This window comes from Bubalus kerabau, chromosome 2, assembly GCF_029407905.1.
Source record: "Bubalus kerabau isolate K-KA32 ecotype Philippines breed swamp buffalo chromosome 2, PCC_UOA_SB_1v2, whole genome shotgun sequence".
NCBI classification, from domain to species: Eukaryota; Metazoa; Chordata; class Mammalia; order Artiodactyla; family Bovidae; genus Bubalus; species Bubalus kerabau.
In genome coordinates, this window is record NC_073625.1 from 152,047,231 (window position 1) to 152,057,364 (window position 10,134).

General features: G+C 37.7%; 1 long non-coding RNA gene across 1 annotated transcript; it reads left to right on the plus strand.

The window, feature by feature from the left end:
- The first annotated feature begins 6,819 nt into the window (after positions 1-6,819).
- On the plus strand, positions 6,820-7,505 carry LOC129643935 (uncharacterized). The gene is made up of 2 exons (XR_008710609.1): positions 6,820-7,007; positions 7,335-7,505. It is a non-coding gene; the product is annotated as an uncharacterized LOC129643935 (long non-coding RNA).
- Positions 7,506-10,134: the final 2,629 nt, after the last annotated feature.

Consider the following 10,134-nt stretch of genomic DNA (forward strand, 5'->3'; position numbering starts at 1 on the left):
CCAGTCCTTAGAACCCTATAAGGGTCCTTGCTTATGTCCCCCTTTTGAGAAGCCCCTGAGGTTTTGTCAAGGTGAGACTCTCTCCTTGCTTAGCAAGTTTAGTAAGCCAGCTTTGTATAGTTAGCAGGTTTCTCTTGGGGTCTCTACAGGAGTTCTGACAATTAAGAGTTTTCAGCATATAGATGGTATGTAATACAGGAAGACTGGGTAAGACCACCTAAAGATCAGAGCAGGTGAAGATGATACAAGGCCTGAGAGGGGAGTCCTGGGGCAGTTCAACATTTAAATTCCATTCCCAAAAAAAAAAAAAAAACATCCAGCAATGGAAATGGAAAAGCATTGTAAGGGAGGTCAGATGAGAAACAAGAGAGGGTGTGTTCCAGACTAAGTGGGGTTTTAAGCACGACTCTTACAAAGGAATCAGCTCTAATAATTCAACAAGAATAGACTCAAATATGAACAGATTGTTTGAATTGAGAGTAGACAAATTTGTTTTTAGAAGTCAGTAAGAGACGTAAAATAAGCAAAAGGAGAATAAAATGAGACAAATACATTTGACCTAAGGTCCTTGACACATAGAAATGATCTGAAGGAATTTGTTCAAATACTTAATTCTAAATAAAGTGATAACATAAAGAAATACTTTACAAATCAAAAAGGTTTTGAGGCTGTGATTCTCAACCTTCTCTTACTACTCTCCTGATTAACTATTTTCTCAGCTTTGACACATTCCTCTTCTTCTTCTTCAGCTTTATTCATCTTTCTCTTTAATCAATCTTCCTTCTCCTCAGCATGATCTATTTCCGCTCACTTTATGAAGCTGTCAGTGATAGAGTCGAATTTAAAATAGGCAGGCACAAAGCAAAGAGACAAATGTAAAACCAAAAGGAAGCTCTTAAAAGACAAAAGGCTCAAACCCAAAGGACCTCTTTATGCAAAGAGAGGAATTGTCTAGCATGAATCTTTCAGCCACATATGGATAATAGAGATAAAAACTATACAGTGTTAGAATTGGAAGAGGTCTCCTACCTCAAAGACACCATGCCATTTTAGAAAGTAAAATTGAAAGTAAATTGCAGATAGATTAACCAAGTTTTCTGATATTGACCCATTGGAAGTTGATCTGAAATAAATCTGACTCCCACTTTAATGCTTTTCTCTCCAATCTGAATTGATATCAGAGGTATTTCAAATAAAATAAGTAATAACAGTTTCTACAGTCCTTTAAAGTGAAATTAGTTTTTTTTATATAAAACAAAACAACTTATCAAATTGTTTCAATCTACTTAAATGTTTTGCCTTGAATGTTTTCATTAGTCAACTCCTTTCCATTGTAAGACAGTAAACATCTCTTATTCATGTCAGTAGTTTCAGAATGTGAAAATTATGCTGAAAGAGCATATATAATCGTTTGAAAATCCAAGCAAAAATATTCAAGGACTAGAACTACCACATTCAGATCAGATCAGATCAGATCAGCGGCTCAGTCGTCTCCGACTCTTTGCGACCCCATGAATCGCAGCACGCCAGGCCTCCCTGTCCATCACCAACTCCCAGAGTTCCCTGAGACTCACATCCATCAAGTCAGTGATGCCATCCACATTAGTATCTACTTATTAGAAAGATGTTTCAGTGGGTTATAGTCCTTAATCTACTTTTGAGGCAAAGACAGTTTTGTTTTGTTTTGTTTTGTTTCTTTCCCAAGTCTGTAAAACTTTTTTTAACCATAATTCCAGAATAGAATTGAGTTGGACACAACAAAAGCAACTGAGCACACACACACCAGGATTTGTGCACACACAAATCAGAATGAATACCATGCTAATGTTAAATGTGCATATTTTTAGATAGTCTTTTATAATGAAATAAGTTTTTTTTTCCCTAACCAAGAATTAACTTAATAACAGATCTGTAATATTTTCCCATTTCTAAATACCTTTTTTTGGTTTGTCTTTGACTCAATGAATTTGTCCTAGATTTTCAAACCTTGAGAATCCTCATAAAATATTTCCCTTATTTTACTTTTTATCAAATCCAGATACCTTTCTATTTAATCTTTAGAAAGCCATAAAAGGGGAAATTCATGTTTAATTTGTATATATGAGATCAATTAATATGATTATAATATATCCTTTATACTCTAAGTCATTCTTTAAAAGGATAAGGTAACTTAAAATTCCACAATAAGCCACAAATAAAGTTAACACACAAAGTACTTACAGTAAAATTAATACAGTCATACATTTGGCTCTGAGCTTGCCTTAGCTAAAGCAAACGGATGGGTACAAGTAGTTACACAGTTCATAGTATCCAGACAAAGAAAACCACACAGCTGTTCAATACATGTTTTCATGTTTCTGTTTAGTACCAAGACCAGAGAAAAAAATTCTTTTGTGAATAATCCTGAAAAGATTCTGCATAATACATGAACAAAATCCTTAGCATACTTAGAATAAATAAACCCCAAAATTTCATAGGGTTGTTTGCTCCAATGTCCCTTAAGTACAAATCAACACTATGCAGGCACTATGTGGATGAGAGAGGTGAAGACAAATAAGACTCTTGAATTCTTTCCTCTGGTAAGCCTCACAGAGATCAACAGTCACAAAATCTTACAAATTCCACATTCATAATTCTCTCGCTGGCCCCTCTCCTAGTTTCACCCTCATTTTATCTCACCTGACTTATTGTGGAGCTTCCTAATTGTTCTCCACCTGTAATATCTCACTTTTCCGAGCGACCTGAAACACAGCTCATGCATAGCATGGATAACATAACCATAGCAATGTTCTGGTTATGTCACTCCTTCTCTCAAAATCCATTTTGAACAACAACAAAAAATTAGATTTTCTAATTTGTTCATACAAGACCCTCCATGATCTGGTCTTAACTTGGTAGTGGGACCTCCAATCCAACAGAGGTGAGCAGGTATTGGGGCAGAAAAACTGATGGAGGCCATCTGAAGAGGCTGCTCCTCAAGTTCCACTGACCTGCCAGGGAACAAGGTGAGTCTCTTGTCTCAGGAGAAGGAAGCTATATATTAAAAAAAAATTTTTTTTTTAATTTTTGGCCATGCTGTGAGTCATGAGCAGTTCCCCAGTCAGGGACTAAACCCACACTCCCTGCCGTGGAAGCATGGAGTCCTAACAACTGGACCACCAGGGAAGTCCCAGAAATCTATATTTTTATATAAAACTTCCTGATTTTTAAATATATGAAACTAGTTCAAAGGAAAACGTGATACTTTTCAAGCCAGTGAAAATATGTCTTCAGGTGGAATGTAGCAGGAGTGCCAGTTTGGTCCATGTGTTTTTCACTCTGTCCTTTCACACTTGCAGCTGAACTGTGTCCTCTACAGTCAACATTTCAAGCCTCCCCTGTACTGTTCCTCTGAAAGCCTAGATTTTTGGGGGCGGGGGTGGGAAACCCTTCTAGGCCCATATCAGATACCAATTCCACTAAGTTTTTCCAAAATCAGTTAAAAGTAATTGTCTATGCTCTGCTGCTGCTGCTGCTAAATCACTTCAGTCGTGTCCAACTCTGTGCGATCCCATAGACGGCAGCCCACCAGGCTCCCCCATCCCTGGGATTCTCCAGGCAAGAACACTGGAGTGGGTTGCCATTTCCTTCTCCAATGCATGAAAGTGAAAAGTGAAAGTGAAGTCGTTCAGTTGTGTCCGACTCTTAGCGACCCCATAGACTGCAGCCTACCAGGCTCCTCCATCCACGGGATTTTCCAGGCAAGAGTACTGGAGTGGGGTGCCATTGCCTTCTCCAGTTTATGCTCTGAAGTCCCACAATATTTGAACTCTGCTTTTTAAAGGCAGTGAACACTCTATCAAGTTCAGGCATTACTTTCATGGATACTTTTTTTCTCCAATTAAATGGCCCTGAAAGCACAGGCCATGTTTTATTCAACTTTAAATACTCCATATCAAATTATACCATCTTTCACCCAATCAATTCTCACTTATAAGAATTAATTACCTTAAGATTGTTAATGGAAGAATTTAAATATTGAGTTATACCCATTATAGTCTAGATTTGTTTTCAGTACTTAGAAGTCATGCATTAGACAGATGGCTTTCTTTTCCCCTTCACAGTGTGTATACATATTTCAGATAGGGAACTTTCTGGCATAACATCAATTTCCTTTGCACTGAGTTCTTTATTTTCGCATGAAATGAAGGTTTGCACTCCCTCAAGCACATCCTTAAAATATCTTGACTCCACATGCAATGTGTAGATTGTTTTATAAACCAATTTTTAGGCCTATGATATATTTGTGCCATTTGTTGGCAAATACAGTATTTTCAAATTGGTGTAAGTTGGCCTGAATATTTTCACAAGCTGAGCAGTAACATCATTTCAAATTTACCAAGTAACTATTTTATAGCCCTAGATATTTTCCTAAATTGGGTTAGTTTATATTGAAATATACTTTTCAAAAGATTCATATGTTTTAATCAAGAGATTAAGAAAACAGATATTCTAAAAGCCACTCCTATAACCCAGCTTCCCCAGTGACCCCAATAATGATGATGCCAATCTATATTCATTTATCAGCTGTCCTTCACACACCCCGCCTCCTGGAGGATTCAAAATATATCACTAATTTGCAAGGGAACTTAACTATCATTCAAAATTTGGAAAATAAAGTCAGAAAAACTTGGATTTAAAAATATATATATAGATTCTAGAATGATACAGAAACTAGACTCTCCTACCCCTCAAGCTGTAGAGTAGGCAGGTCAGAGTTCCCTGAATGTAACATGAAAAAAGTAGAGATTTGAGCAAAGATGAAATACCATGGGCGTTAAGGAGACTTTGGTTGATATCTGAATTTGAGTAGCTGAAGTTCAAACTGGCATTTTAACAATTTAAACTGCATGTTTATGGAGAAAAAAGATTTAAAAGCCAAGTGCTGAAAACTGAAATCTTCTCTTGAATAGTTGTTCTGTTTGAAGAATTACAGACTTGTCAAGGAACAGCCATAACATTTACAAAAACATGGGGACGGAGCAAATCAAATGACAAAACATGTGAAGAAGTTTTGTTGTTTTTTTTTTTTTTGGTCCTTTCTGCTAAGTAGAATAGACATACACATGCACTGTCCTGTACCTCTCAAATTTAAGATTTGCTTAAAAAGCTATAATGCATTAGTATACTGTATTGGTGTTTTTCTTTCTGGCTTACTTCACTCTATATAATAGGCTCCAGTTTCATCCACCTTATTACTGATTCAAATGTATTCTTTTTAATGGCTGAGTAATACTCCATTGTATATATGTACCACAGCTTTCTTATCCATTCATCTGCTGATGGACATCTAGGTTGCTTCCATGTCCTAGAGAATGGCATTGAAACATGTATATTATCATATGTGAAACAAATTGCCAGTCCAGGTTCGATGCATGATACAGGATGCTTGGAGCTGGTGCACTGGGATGACTCAGAGGGATGGTATGGGGAGGGAGGTGGGAGGGGGGTTCAGGATGGGGAACACATGTACACCCATGGTGGATTCATGTCAATATATGGCAAAACCAATACAATATTGTAAAGTAATTAGCCTCCAATCAAAATAAATAAATTTATATTAAAAAAAAAACAGGTACAAAGGAAAAAAAAAGCTATAATGCTAAATGCAAATCCTATGTGAACAAGTTCATAGGAACTCTGATAAAAGAAGCTTGCACAGTCTTTGGAAATAGATAACAAAATCCTTGATGATCATAAAATACTGGTTGGTAATTATACATTTCAAATTCTTTCCACCTGTATTTAAACTTCCAGTAGAATTCTAAGTTCCCACTCCAGTGTTCTTGCCTGGAGAATCCCAGGGACGGCGGAGCCTGGTGGGCTGCGTCTATGGGGTTGCACAGAATCGGATATGACTGAAGTGACTTAGCAGCAGCAGCAGAATTCTAAGTACCTGACAGTCCACTTCATAGGTTGTCAGCTGCCAGGTGAAAAGACAATGAGGAAAGATTACAAGTGAAAGATCATGCAATATATACATGTGTATGTGTATATGCTTTAAATCAGATAAACATAAATCTATTCCTTTTAAAGCTGACACTTGACCAAGAACACCAGCAAAATTTTAATTGTTTTGATCTAAGACCTTTTGAATATACATCGTATGAAACATCTATACTTTTTGGAGGTTAAAATAATGTTGGTGTCAGAAAGCGATGTAATCAGGTAGTGAATAAAAACAACTTTGTGATGAGTCTGTCCTATGAAGCAATAAAAAGTCTGTGCAATAGAAGCCTAAAGCCTTGGAAAGAAAATGTCAAGTTGAGAAATGCTTTGACATCAAGATAATGCACAAATAAGAGGAAAGAATACTTGAGTTGAGGAAACAATTGAAAGAAAAACAATTTATGTGTAATATAGAAGCTTCTGTACACATTTAAGGCATAACAGGGCTGGTAAAGGCTTCAGAAAATGATGAAATATTCTGTTGTTTTCATAGAGAGAAAGAAGAAAACCTCACTGAAAAATCACCATTCAGAATACCAGATTCAAAGCAGCTCCTAACTTTTATGTTACACTGAATTTTTCTTTATAAAATCTTGAATTGGAAGGCAATTTCCTTCTAAAAGCAGCAGCAGTGTGGTAGGCAGAAGAGCGCCACACCCCAAGGTGTTCACATCCTAATCCCTAGAACCAGTGAACTGTCATCCTCCACAGCAAAAGGGATTTTGCTGATGTGGTTGAGGACCTTGAGATGGGGGAGATTATTCTGGGTTATCCGGGTGTTGCTAATCATATGAGTGTTTAAAAGCAGAGAACCTTTACCAACTAGGGTCAAAGAGAGATGTGACTACAGAAGAACAATCAGAGAGATTCACATTGCTGGATCTGATGACGGAGGAAGGAGGCCAGAAGCCAAGGAATGGGTGGTCTCCCAGAAGCCAGAAAAGGCAAGGAAATGAATTTCCCCTGAAGCCTCCCAAAAGGAATGCAGTCTTGATGACACCTTCATCTTACTTAGCCCAGTGAGATCTGTGTCAGACTTTTGACCTAAAGAACTGCAAGACAGTAAATCTGTGGTATTTTAAGTGACTACATTTGTGTTAATGTGTTATAGTAGGAAAAGAAAACGAATACAGTACATTCGAGAACATGGGTTTTAATGCATAGAATTTCAAATTTTATGTTGAAAAGAAGCAAAAAGAATTAAGAAATAACTGTCTCAACTTTTCAGTAAAATGGCCTATGATATCGCATATAAAACATAAGCTAAAAATAACTTTGTGGAAAGAAATATCTAAAGAAACTTAAATATCTTCAGAAAAGTAACCCAGATTTCTATCTCCTCATAGATGGAGAGCCTAGTGAAAATATTTTATTTTGAAAAACCTGCTTGAAGGGTGAACTCCAGGAGTTGGTGATGGACAGGGAGGCCTGGTGTGCTGCGATTCATGGGGTCGCAAAGAGTCAGACACAACTGAGCGACTGAACTGAACTGAACTGAATAAAATTTGACCATGCTAGTCCCTGCAGTTAAGTCTCCATGGTTTCCTATTTTATGTAGTATTAAAAGCAAAACCCATACCATAGCCTATAGGCTCTATGTGGTCTGACCCCTGTGGTCACATTTTCTATTCCTCTCCCATTTCTCACCAAGTCTCAGCCACACTGGTCTTTTTCCTGATCTTTAAACATGCAAATCTTACTCCCACCCTACTCCAGCGCCTTTGCACTGCTGTTCCCTTTGCCTGAAATGTGTGGAAAAGTATTACATAAGGATTAAAACTAGGCTGAGAGCACTCAAAGAAAGCAAACCAGAAAGCTGCATTACATTAGAACCATCTGGGCACCACTAAAAGTATGTAGATTGCAGAACCCCAGCCCACCATGCTGAATTAACTCTGTGTGGGCCCCAGAATCATATTTTAGAATAAATCTAGAGAAGGCAAATGATAGCATCACCACTCTTTTAAGATGGGAGCAACCTGGGGCCCCTCAGTTCAGCCCGGCAAAGACAACCACACTGTAGGATGACATGCTGCCTTCTTAATACCTACTTGCAGGTTGGTATAAGAATCCCGATAGTTAGATGTAAAGATATCTTTGAGAAACCAATAGCATGGGAGAGTGGCTAGAAGCACGGACACCTGGGTTCATAATCCCAGCTCTGCCACTTACCTGCTGATATACTTGACCAAGCTACTTAAGCCCACTGGGCCTTAATCACCTCATCTGTAAACTGACAAGGGGTAATATAACAAAGCTACCTCAAAGAGTCATGAGGACTGAATTATTTATTATGCATAAAGTAGAATGGTGCTTGGCCAACAGTAAGAGCTCACCAAATGTTGGTCATAGTAGGTCAAAAACATCATTCTGGTGAGTCAACCATCCTTTCATTCGGACAGGATCCACTTTTTAGTGGAGTTTTGCTAGTGTTTGAAATATGCTCTCTTAATGTCTAAACTTACCTATTTTTTTCATCTTTCAAAGCTGTTCCATGAAATAAAATGAAAAAATTCTAGTTTCTCCCCACTGTCTTCCAAACGGCTTAATCAATGACTGGTATTAAGTGTGCCAGCCACAAAATCTTTACAATTATATCAGATGGTTACTGTTTCTCTGCTGATACACACTGAATCATCCAAAGCCACAGGAAACTAGGGATAAATATCAATAAAATCTTCTTTTATTCTCCCAAGATCCCTGCTGATTTCTTCTCTCCTCTGCTGGCTAAACTGAAAGGATATAGATTACTTCAGAAGCTGTTGCCTACAAAAAAAATTAAAGTAAGATAACACTTATTCTAAAATACATGAATTCAAATATGATTTCAGCACTGAAGATTAAGCTCTAAATCCATCAAAGATGTAAATGAGTCAGTACTAATCCTTTGGCCTTAACCAACTCAAGAGATAAATGGACATAAAAAAATAATGAAATATTGCCATGTCAGAGAAAGGCAAATACATATGATATCACTTATATGTGGAATCTTAAAAAAATGATTCAAATGAACTTATCCACAAAACAGAAACAGAGTTACAGACATAGAAAACATACTTATGGCTACCAAAAAGGATACCCAGGGAGGAGCTGGGGGAGATAAATTAGGAGTTTGGGATTAACATGTATACACTACTACACATAAATTGGTAAACAAGAAGGACCTACTGTATAGCACATGGAGCTATTGATATATTCAATATCTTGTAATAACATATAAAGGAAAGGAATATGAAAAAGAATATATGCATTTGTATAACTGAATCACTTTGATATATACTTGAAACTAACACAATATTTTAAATTAATTATATGTGTGTATTAGTCACTCGGTTGTGTCCAACTCTTTGCAAACCCTTCGTCTGTAGCCCGCCAGGCTCCTCTGTCCATGGAATTCTCCAGGCAAGAATACTGGAATGGATAGCCATTCCCTTCTCTGGGGGATCTTCCTGACCTAGGGATCGAACCTAGGCGTCCTGCATTTCAGGCAGATTCTTTACTGTCTGAGCCACCAGGGAAGCCCAAAAAACCGATCTGACCCCAACGTGACTTGAACACACAACCTTCTGACCTGGAGTTAGACATGCTACCATTGCACCACAAGGTCACACAAAATTAACTGTTTCAATTAAAAAAGAGAGATAAATGGGTGTTTGAGCCTGAAGAGTTTGAAGAAGGAAGATGTTTATCTTTATCCATTAAAAGGTAGCATTCAGTCAGTCTAGCCATGAAATTTGGGAGATCTGATGTTTAAAGATTTGTTAATTTCAGGGGCTTTCTTGTTCCCATAGGAGTTGGCCATGGAATAAAGCCCACAAATGGGCCCTTTTATGCTGGGAAGTAAGAAAGGAGAGTCAAAGAGAAATGGAAACTAACCTGAAAAAGGTAAGAAAAGAAAGGGCCTGTGTGTTACCTGGGTCTGTTCTCTCTTTCCATTTCAGATATGGGAAGGATCCGTTAAGGCTTCTTGTGGCCAGACAATCTTCTTTAAATGGTGGCTGAGAGCATGAATAATGGAGGCACTGAGCCCCTCAAGAAGCTGAAAGAATCACACAAGCATTGGCTGGAGTATTGGGCATCTTAGAAGCCCTGGGTATCTCACAATTAGCTAAAGAGCCTTATGAGCAGAGTCACCAAAAGAGTCAC